The sequence below is a fragment of the Anopheles moucheti genome, chromosome 2 (assembly GCF_943734755.1).
Source record: "Anopheles moucheti chromosome 2, idAnoMoucSN_F20_07, whole genome shotgun sequence".
In the NCBI taxonomy this organism is placed as follows: Eukaryota; Metazoa; Arthropoda; class Insecta; order Diptera; family Culicidae; genus Anopheles; species Anopheles moucheti.
This window is the reverse complement of record NC_069140.1, coordinates 47,182,007-47,193,544: the sequence shown is the minus strand read 5'-3', so window position 1 is coordinate 47,193,544 and position 11,538 is coordinate 47,182,007. Positions and strand designations below refer to the sequence as shown.

At 45.8% G+C, this 11,538-nt stretch overlaps 1 protein-coding gene across 1 annotated transcript in view; it reads left to right on the top strand.

The window, feature by feature from the left end:
- Positions 1 to 1,002: 1,002 nt before the first annotated feature.
- Positions 1,003 to 11,538, top strand: part of LOC128297087 (uncharacterized) — a 93,630-nt gene continuing 83,094 nt past the window's right edge. Inside the window, exons 1-2 of the mRNA XM_053032651.1 lie at positions 1,003 to 1,046; positions 3,231 to 5,359. The gene's annotated coding sequence lies outside the window, so the exon portion shown is untranslated. The remainder of the gene's footprint in view (positions 1,047 to 3,230; positions 5,360 to 11,538) is intronic.

Genomic DNA, 11,538 nt, shown 5'->3' with positions numbered 1-11,538 from the left:
TGACGATGTTTGAAGAGCTTTGACGATGGCAAGGAAGGGTCAGAAATGAATCCTTCTGTTCTTGTATACTAACTAGCAACTTTTTTATGAACTTACAACTTCTTCTTCTACTCTGTTAATTTCATTTGCGTACATTACGTACATTTGCAACGTTATATCCAGATAACGATATCCAATTAAGTATCTGATAACTTATCCGGCGCTACAACCGCTGTACGGTGTTGGTCTGCTGCACGAGTAGTCTAAACTGCCCACGGTCCAGCGTCTTCGTCAATGTAGACAACCTAAAAGCATGTTACGGGATGGGTCGTCCTTTGTCATTATAACGACATGACCAACCCACCAGAGCCATGCGTCATTGTAGCATTTTCTCCGTTGTGGTTCCACACATACAGAATCCTTCTGAGCTTCTTCCTTTCAAACTCGGCTTTAGGATTAGGGTTTCGTCAGCTCTGGAAATCGTCCGTGTCTCAGAGACGAATGTAATTATCGGAATTATAAAAGTTCTTCGTTCGTCGACACACATCTCCTTATTAGTGTTTTATAAAAATATTTCTTAAAAGCCAAAAGAAAGTAAAAGTACAGTTTTAGATCGAGGCAATAATTTGGATTTTTTAATGCCAAATCCTACATCTTTTAGTGATTGTGATCGATTGAAGCCTTTAATATTAAATTATTACCTTTCTCGTCGGTTTTGTTTTCCCTAACGGCCAGCATAATTATTTCAAAATAAATTTCGAATATAAATGACAGCTCTCCTGGCAATTTCTAACCATTTCGCCCGACGCTGTACCCATCAAGGCGAAAATCGGACCGTCATTACGCACACCAACGTACATGCAACACACCGCACCAACGCCATCTTGCGGACGCCTGGGTAAACTACATCATGCCGCATCGCTTCAGTGCACGTATTACATACGAGGCGAACGCGCATTGCCGTCTCGCTCTTCCCGTGTACATGCGGTTCCGTAAAGAGGTGGCGTGCAGTTGTGTGTGTGGCAGCACGGCAGAAAGAGCGAAGGAATCGTTTCGTCGCGGTTTCGGTTTGTTCTCCCATTTTTCCCACGTATTTCCAAGAAAAATCGTGCAATAACCTAACAAATAGACAATTCACGGAACCGCCGGAACCGTGCATCGTTCGTGACAGGTGGGGTGAAAGGTGAGAAATCAGTGGCAAAGCGTGAAAACCCCGATCGCCCATCGTGAAAAGGAGCGGTTCTGGCTGAACCTCGTTTGACAAGACCGTGTCAGGAGAAGGGGTTGATGCGGAAGCATGGTGCTGGGGAGGGCACACACAGCGAGCGATCGTAACGCAACGTAACACAAATGCGGATTTCGCGATTCCGTAAGATCCGCGAGGTGGCCACCGTTTTCGATGTGCTATTGGTTTGGAAAGGTACGACAAGGCGTGTGTGCGTGTCGTTGGAGTTTTGGAACAAGGAAAACAGTGACGAAACAATCGTTCTGTGTGGAATTGCAGGATTCTTTGCCCGTGGAGAGTACATATTCGGTGGTGTGCGTGATATGGCGCTAGCTGGTGTAATCCGTCCGTCGGCGAGAGAGTGTGTTGTGTCCGGAATCTGGCCGTAGTGGCGGAATCCGCAGTAGGCAAAGATCACCACAGACAGCGGCGGTGAACTGTTTTTTCCATAATTCCGGAAGTGAAGTTTGGGGTTTCTGGTTGGGCAGGTTCGCATCGCCTACCTCGACCGCGGTCGACCAAGTTTACACGCATACACTGGTGTCGCCATCTGAACGCCATCATACGGTTCGTACGGCTGCTCTGAGCTTCGACGTGTAACGCAGCAGGCGCTGGCGGAAACCCGCATGAGGAGAAGAAGTTAGCAGTGGGGAAAAGGGGGAGCACTGTGTGAAACAGAGGGAAATATAGAGAAAGAAGAAAATCATATGCCGATCAACGGTGCGTAGAGAGAGAGAAGGTGGTGGTAATAGGTGCATAGGAAACGGGGAAAACACGGAAAATAGTGTAAAGAGGAAGCTTCATATTTCGCCCAATATAGAGCCCCACTTGAGGGGTTAGAAAGGGTGTGTGGGGAAGATAGGGAGGGGTGCACTTGCTACAGGAAGGAAAACGGAAGGAAGGGGGGTTTATGTTTTGCCAATGGACAGATGGGTCATTTGGAATGACATTATGTCAAACGTTAATCCATACACCCCACTCGGACGGATCACCCCATCGAAGGCCAACTCATGTTCACCCAAGATGGGCACGGGTTGATTGGGAAACCAAGGAAAAGAGTACCATGGCAACGCAGTGCGGGAAAATTGTGAAACACCAACACCACAAGCAGATTACCGATGGGATCTCGTGGAGGGTGGATGTGGGATTAACATCCCTTTCCGTTCAACCCCCATTCCTCTCTTGATACCGGACTCGGGTGGGTTGTCTAATGAGGAACATCCAACCTTCCGGGACTTGGGGGTGGTTGAGTTGTTGTTGTTGGTGAGTTGTGTTACCGCAAAAGCCGGACGTCAGTCATGTCCTTGCTCCCGATTGCTCTCGATGAGTATTTTTTTTGGTCTTCTTTGTTTGGTAGTGTTGGTTGCTTCTCGCTCTCGTCCCCCGGAGTACGGGATAGTAGTGTGGGTGTGCTTAGAACTGTCATTCCATATGCGTTTTGTGCGTTGTACGGTCGGGGCCTGTCAGCGGCAAACAACACACGCATCCGCTGATTATTGTTTTTGCGACTGGAGAGACGAATATTGCCATTGCGGAAAGGTGAATAATGCGATCAAAGCAAACGATCGTTTTAGCGGAAGGAAACTAATCAGCAGATGTGTAATAATGTTCTTTTTTGTATCTTTTTTTTCAGTCGTTGAACATTTCCAGCACTAAGGAACGACGGAGCACAAAAAGCAAGATCGAATATATCATCGAAATTTTAAGACGCTTAGTTCGGTTAAGGGTTATGACTCGCCCCATGTGTGTAAACTGACCACATATATTCCGGACTGATTGTGACTTGAAGCGATTTGGTCCTCGATTAGCATCGATTAGAACGCAAATTGGGAATTGCTTGTGGGAAACAACGCGAAATTAGAGCACATTATCTATTGGTGGCCAACACGGGTTAAAACACAGCAATGAGTTAGCAATTTATTATGTGTAGACCCGCAGGTGAACTAATATCCTGGGTTAAAGTCGTAACGAAAGCCGTTAATTCAATAATTGTACGTATTGTAATTTCCTTTTTATTCTTTTGCAGATTAGTGTTCTTGACGGTGCACTCGGTTTGCATTGTTCGATTGATGTTTCGGTTACAGCGTACCACCTGACGCTGGAAGGCGTGTGTTTCTTTCGTTTGTTATTGTAATTGTTATTGCTTCACGGGCAAGGAAGACAAAACCGGAAAAGGAATTACGATAGGAAGAAAAGTTACTGCGTCGCACTTAACCGCCAAACACCAAACGGCACGGTGGAGGCCAAACGCACATCCTGCTAGGGAACAGTGTGTGCTGAAAAGGGCACACACGGGCGTACCACACGTCTGTATGTGTCTCTAGTTGAGCGTATGTTCATGCGCTCGGTGAGTGTATGTGTGTGTGTGCAGTGTAGTGTAATTTAGTGTGAGATCTTCATACAGCGCGCACACACAGGGGCCCGGTAGTATTTGTTTACATGTGCTTTTTGCTGCCCCTCTGTGTCGGCAGCAGCTTCATCGATCCGTTCTATTTCATCGTTTTCCGTCGCCGCCACCGCCGATTCCAACCAAATTGGATGGGAAAGCAATCGTAGCGCCAAACCAAACGAGTGGCTTACAGAGAGAGCGCGCGCTGTGTTGGTAGCGTATCAGTAGAGCCAGCAGCACCCAAATATTCGTCGCAGTGTTGCCGCAGTTGTGCCCGTGGTCCGGCCGTAGTGACGCCGCACATCTTTGTCTCGCGGGCGAGTGTTGGCCGACGATGGCGATGATGGTGATGGTGATGCTGGTGTGCAATAATCGTAGTAGCAGCACCCGTAGCCGTAGCAACAACAACACCAGCAACAACGACGTACAACGCGGCAGCAAGCTGTTAGTGTCGTGATAGTGGTGGAATTGATTTCTCGTGCAAGTGTGTGCGCTGCTGTTGCTGCTTGGGCAGGAGTGTTTCAGTTCCGTCTGTCCACCGTTTAAACCGCCAACCCCTCACGCAACTTAGTGCGGAAAAGCGTAAAAGCAGTGAAAAAGAGCTAAAGGAAAAGTGAAGCGAAGAAAGGTGGTAAAGGAAAAGAAAAAAAGCAAAGGAAGAAAAGTCCCGCAGTGTGCGCTTGGAGCCACCTCGCGTATCTCGCCATATCACGTGTGTGTATGTGCGCATTGTTGGTGGTGTGCGCGAGTGTGTGTGTGTGTGCAGAAGTGTATGGTTTTGTGCTAGTTGTATGTGCCCCGATGGGCTTTTAGTGTACCATACTGATTCGCGTGTTGATGCGGATCGTGTGCTAAGCGTATTGTTGTTTACGCGACAACGATCGCGGTCCCCCCCAGATGCGGAAGTGTGCGTGCGCCAGTGAAAGGGCCACCGCGTGGTGGTGTGTGCGATCGATTCACTCCCTGGCCACGGTGCAGTGACGGGAATACGGGGAAAAGAAAGGAAAACTTTGTTTTTTTCTTTTCGTTTGGTATAACGCCCCCACCGTCAGCATTCCTTGCGCGTCCTTTGTGTCCGTATCGCCTGTGCTCTAATACCTCGGGGTGTTAAATGTGTGTGAGTGTGTGTTTGTGCGTTAAAAATGTATGTATGCCACAATAATGATGGCGGTTTGCGAATGTGATGATTGATAAGAATGTTGTGCGACCGTCCGCATCGTCATCGTCAGCGCCACCATCAGCGCGGCATTATCATTCCCGTCAGCAGCGGCGCGTCGTGTGTGGTAGTGTGCTGCGGTGCAAAAGTCATCCAATTTACCAAATCCCTCTGCGTCTCGACGGCGGCTTAGTGGCACTATTGAGTGTGTGCGCGCGCGTGTGTGTGTGCGTGTGTGCTGGGGAAGGGAGCCGAGGAGAACGGCCTCTTTGTGTATCCGTGGGCGGGTGTATATGATTAAGGTGAACCGCTGATTCGCACACAACACCAGCAGCAGCAGCAGCAACTCGACGGATCACGGAAACACACGGGTGTACCGAAAGGTACATCGAATATACTCACACAGTAGCAGCGGCGGCAGCAGCAGCAGCCTCCAGGCAACGATCAACACCGGCAGCAGGAAGTGCTAAACCATTTCCTCCCCAAAACCCGGAACCGAATCGCGCATTTCGTCCGGTACCCCGTGTGTTGGTGGTGCTCTGGTACTGTTTTGCTGGAGACGCTACCTTTCGAAAACGGCCGCACTCTACAGCGTTAGGATAGCAACAAAGTAAGCATAGGGAAATTATTTTCGCTTTTGGCGTTGGGTTGGGGCTGAGTTGGGGGTTTGCTCTATAATCCGTCCTGTTGATGATCTCCTCTCCCTCCCCGAGGATCGACGAGGTATTGTTTTGCCACATTGTTTTTGTTCGTTAGCCATAATCACATCACAGTGGGATTGCAAGAGTGGGCAGATTGACATTCATAAGCTCCAGCAATAAAGCTATACACCAGAGCAGTGTTACAGAAAGTGAGCAGCAAAACATAAAGTTTTCTTCAAAATTTATGTTGTAAATATATTACTCTCGTAAACATATTACCTTTCTTAAGCAGATAATCAAAAATGATGAAAAGAAGAACCATTGATTAAAACATTATCCGTACAAACCGTCGTACATGTAGTCTTCGAGATATACTGCGGTATCTGGTACATGAGTCAGCGCCGTTAGTTTATAGCACAACATTGAAACAAATCTGTCAATAGCTTCTAAATTAATACAATAAATTTGTTTCGGCACAACGGCGGTTGTGTTTTTGATAGCGGCGCCAGTCTCACATGGCTGGATTGAGACAAAATCCCGGCCAGTTCCCCTAGCAAGGACTATATCCATGGACTATCCGACTGCATGGTAAAATAAGTCTAGTAAGCGTTAGTAAAACGCAGACTGTATAACGAGTAGTAATGTTAGCAAGGCCCTTGTATCTTCACGAAGCTCTGTGATCCACTGTACTAGGGGACCTCCTACAGCTAGTAACTCTTTCGTTATGCCATTGCCAAAATCTTAGTCAAGAAAAGAAACCATGGTTTTAGGGTGATTAGGTCGATTTTATCAATAATTGACCGGGCACGTGCATTTGGCCAGCCACAGCTCCTACACACATGCGGAAACTCGTGGGGTTTAAAATTTCCCTGTCGTGACCACTGTAAAAACATATCCTTTTCTTGGCAAAATCCACAACCACGTGGCGAATTGCGTCTCTGAAATTGAACACGTGCTGTCCTGGAAGTAGACACACAAATCTGGGTGTCTTGTTGTCTGCTGCATGCAAATCGAGCAATAGGAAGATGTAAATGGTTCCGCTTCAAATAGTTGGAATGGTATTTACTATGCAAAGAAACAAACATGAATTCGAGTTGTGTTTCGGCCCAACTACGGTCACGTGTAATGGTTTGCGTGAAATTGATACTGCGAAAGGCTCCAATAGAATCATTTCCATGAAGGGGGTGAGTGATTGCGTGAGTTGCTGTGCCTGCTGCAGCATAGAATTTTGCTTTATTTTAAATTCTAAATCACCAGCCACATCCTTCCAAGCTTACCCCCATATGTATGGTTTAATGAATGCGTCAACACTTTCTATGTACGTTGGATAATAGCTATCCACCTAAAGTGAGAGAGGATTTTTTCTGTTTTATAAAAACACCCTCTCTGGATTTGCCATCGTTCCGCTGTTAGCAGCACTTTTCGCCGTCAGAACCGAACTTTGTTGTAGTTACAATAAAAACGGTTCAACGGTAGGTAGTGGAGCTGATTAGCTATCGAAGCAGTAATCAATATCGAAAAGTGCACGCTTACACACACCTAATGAAGGTTCCCGATGGAAATCATGGTGTTTAGTTGATAAGCGACTGGTAGGTGGAGATGCTATTGTTGCACATGATGGGCCGTACATTCTGCGGTGTGTTTAAAGCGTGCAGGTGATTTTAAACAACGGGTTTTGCTTTTTGCTTAAAATGGTAAGGTGTTTAGCGTCTTCAGGCGCAAAAACGAATGAGAGTTTGTGATGGAAAGCATTGGAGCCTTGTGGAATATTATTTGCCAATGAGGTTGTTATAAATTTGTTAGAGTACGTTGCGGTTCTAATTCTTCGTTGAAAATCTATTATATAACTTGGGGAGATTCTAAACGAATGGCGACCTATGTCCGGACGAAGGAAAAGGAATTCTTCATTTTAGGAATAAGATTGTTCTATCAGAGTCACCACCTGTCAATGGTGTCTGCTTTTTTGTCAGTGGTTAATGCGAATGTATGTGAAGTTCCTCCTTCATCAAACATTGAAGAATAATTGTCCAATTTAAAAGAAAAAGTTACCTTGCCATTCGTGTAATATAGTGAAATTGAATTTGATTTGTTGACGGTATATAAACTTTTCATCTTCCATATCTGCATTACTTGCCTTCAGCAGCCTTGTTATTTTAGTCATGTAACCATTTGTCCTGACTATCATTTGCTGCAATATCTTTGCTCGAGAATCAAGAGCAATTGCTGCTGATTCTTCTCCGTGTTTACTTAGAGCCCACATAGGCCACTTTCTTTTTAATGAAGAATCGTCGCGTAGGCAACAAAGACCACCGTCAGTGACTTTAGGCTCCAGAGGCCAAGATGCTGTGGCGCATTTCTTCCGGCTGTAGATGTGTAGGTGGCCACTACTGACAGAAGATTGTTTTTCGCTTCGCTAAGAATCGTTTCTTCTAGTCTCTTGCATCTTCATTCATTTTCTATGTCGCGTTTGTATCTTCCGCTGTGTGTAGAAGGGCACTTCCATCCCTCCCTGCCCCGATGGCAAAGAAAATGTGCGCACATCGAAGCCAAAGCCCTCATCTCGGGGCCATCGTTCGATATAGCCCTTGGGGCTCCCTTTCCTACTCTTTGGCGCTTTATGACGTCTGTGGTTGATTTATTGAGGGGCATCCCCAGGGTACACCGTAAGAGGGGTGAGTGTCGGTAGTAAGTGATGCATCGCGTACGAGTGGGTGGATGAAGTTTTGAAGCGAGATTATCCGGTGGGGTGCTGGAGCAAAATACCTGCTTCATTATATTGCGCGATGTCTTACCTTCCGATGTTGCTGATTGTCGCAGACGTACACACCCCGTGCACGGGATGAACACTGTTGAATAATGCAATAAAGGTGAAGAAAGAGAATCGGGATATGGTGGGGGATATGGTGGGCGAGGGTTTCCGCTTTGCTGTGTGTATCGGTATGCTGTATCTGCATCCCCCGCCGGATCGCACCGCTCCGCTGTCTCTGGGCTATTGTTCTCCGAGCATCGCCTTTTCAGGGTGGAGAAGGAACGAAGCGAAGTATTTAATGCTTATTAATAAACAGACGCTGGCTGCTCCGCAAGTGGCGTTTTTGTTGTTCCCGTTTCCATCATTTACGGTACCGTTTGCAGAGCAACTGCTGCCTCGAAGAAGGGAACGTGAGATGATTGCCACAAAAGCAGAGGATAGGAAATGGAGTAAATTTCCTTAAGGCACACCAAATGCAGTCCAAGAGGGCAGTATCATCTAAGCGCCGATTATTCATCTTCATCAACCCCTCCTTCGCTTCGCTATGGTCGGAGCGTCATGATCGGATTGAAATCGATCTCCACTCTTTCGTTCGTTTCATTCGTTCTGGCGTGAACCGCAGTGAGACTTGATGGAATGGATGAGAAGATCATTAGTAGCGTTTCATAGCACCAAAAGATACGTGTTGAATTCAAGAAATATAAAATTGCCAAGACTCTTCGCTGCTTGAATCTATTTTACAGCCATGGGAATGATGTTGCGTGATGCTTCGGCAAGGGCAGTCTAGAGCGGATAGAAAACTGACACCCGGGGTCCTTTCAACCGTTCTAAAACTTCTAAAAAAGGGAGCTTTAGTGCTATGAGCAGGCGCGCCCTTTTTCCTCCCTGTAATTGACCCTTTCCGATGGTTTGGCGATACACACAAGGGATGAACGAGAGGGAATGGGCGCGAGAATGACAGAGAACCAAAAAAGAGATGCTCGGATCGGTGCTTGGAATTCATCTCTGTGATGATGCTGTTTCGTCGTCACAATCATGTTTTACTACCTCACGTAGCGATGGGGTTCCGAGGGGATGATTGGCTCCCTGCGATGTAGCAAATCGCGAGAAGATGGCGCAAAAGAGAAGATCCCCGTTCACTGAGCTAAACGTTTTGGTACACGGATGCCGATATATAGCCACCGTATGATCGCCGTGATCGCGGAAGAGAGTAGATGATCACAGAGCGTTCAGCGCGAATCCGATCGTGAAGTGAGCTGGAACATGATTGTTTCTTCTTTGTGGGCCCGTTTCGTTCGAGGTTCTTGTTCGATTCGGTGTTTTATTACTGCTTTTGGATTGTGCCGCGCTGCTTAGGCGTGTGCTAGCTGTGGTTGTGGATGTGGCATAATAAATCCACCGTTGTTGAATTTATATCGATTCAGTGTCCCTTGGCTTTTGTGTGGTGAGTAGTGGGAACATGATATCTGATTTGGAAAAATTAACATATTCTATTGGAAATGAGTTCGCGTTTTGAAATTTTGGTTAACAATTATGACAGTTTAATCCCTTTTCAAATACCTTTAACTCGTGTGCTTTTTTCTTCCATATTACTCATTATTACCCAATTGGATGGAGGTGCGATCCAGTTGAGTATCCCACTTGTACTCGTTGTACGTAACATTTTCCAATGATTTCAAGCTAATTTGCTACTTATTTCAGTATCATACTTCAATAGTGTATCCTGGTCACGGCACCAACATTTAATTTGCATTCAACCAACGAGGTCTGTGATAATTTCAGTTCGAAGAAAACTGAAGCTTCTCTAAGTTGTAACTTTCCGAAAACAAAAAATTTCTCTAAGAAGAACGAATTTTCTTCACATTTAATGCTTCTCCAAGAAGGAAAGTCTCCGTAAGACGGAAATCTTTGAGTTACATATGACGTATAAACTCTTATCGGAAATATTTTAACATTTTTCATTGACAGCTCATCCTGGCTGCGTTTGTAGATGATGATTGTAGGTTTGTGAGATACTTAAATAGTATATCATCAGTGTGCGTCAAATTCCCCACGCTGCAAGTTTGTTCTACATGGCAGTTCAGTTTGCATTCTAAACATGCCGTATTGGAGTAATTATTACTCCGTATAATGTGTAATGTGCAATAAAATATTTGTATTCTTTTGATGAACTAATAAAAAAACAATATTTTCAAGCGTTTTTTTACTTTTAAGCTTTATATTTTTAGCTTTTTTAATTCAAAAATTGTACTATTTTGACACTTGTTGAACAGCTGATCGTAAATGTTGACATTTATATTTGGGAAGAAAATACTCTAAGCTTTTTATCAGAAACTAATTTGTGGTTGGCAGTTTGTATGGAGAACTAGCAGCACTTGGATGCACCGAGTCCGTCAATAAAACGTGTATCCTGGTCACGGCACCAGAATTCTTTTTCGATCCAATATTTCTTCCGAGTGGTTCTTTGGTTTGTTATTAAATATTGGTTTCCAATCGATATCTGTTTTTACCATTCACCCCATACCACAGAAGAGAGGGGGGGGGGGATCAGCTGTCCACGCCGATACAGACCCCCCCCCCTCACTCCTCTTCAGTAACTGGCGTTTTCTTTACTTGTTGTGTTGTAACTCTTGAAGCTGTATGCGTGGCTGGCCGCTGCGCAAATATAAACGAATTGAGGACAGGTAAATATTGATGATTGAACACGTCCCAGGGCTGTGCCGACGGGTGGGAGGGGGCCATATGGGGACATGTGTGTTAGAAGAATCGGCGGCATTGTGCATCGCCGTGAAGTGTGTTTGCTTTCCGCTGGTTGGGTTTTTAAGAAAATGTATCGATCATTGCTCGGAGACCATTTTGTACTGTGGCCGCATGTTCGTTTTCCTCTTTCCAAGCTGATCGAGACACAGTTCACTTAATCGGACAATCAATCCAACGAAAAGCCGCCACACACACGCAAGCTAATGATCGTTTAATCGTTTGGTGGACGGTGAAGTTTATATAAAACGCCGCGAAGTGTTCCGCAATCCGTCCGTGAAACAATTCCTCAAAATTGGTAACATTGATACAACAACCATGGCCACTGCTGCTACTGTGTAAGGGTCGAAGAGTCCATTCTACCGTGCATGTGGGGTGTAGGACGTATGCAACAAATCATTTTGCATCATCCCTCCGCCACGCCGTCGTCCTGCCCTTCGACCAGCGCCGGGAGATCCCCTGCTTTTTGCCACGCATTGGTTCACATTTCGCAAATGTGTTCCAATAAATTTGCAAACAATTTCCTCACCTCCAAACAGACCACCCTTAGCAGGGGAGAGGGTGCCGCCTGAGGGTGAGTTCGTAAGCTCGCACGCTCACCTCTAGATGAGTGATGTTTCTCATCCTGGTTCGCAAATTGAC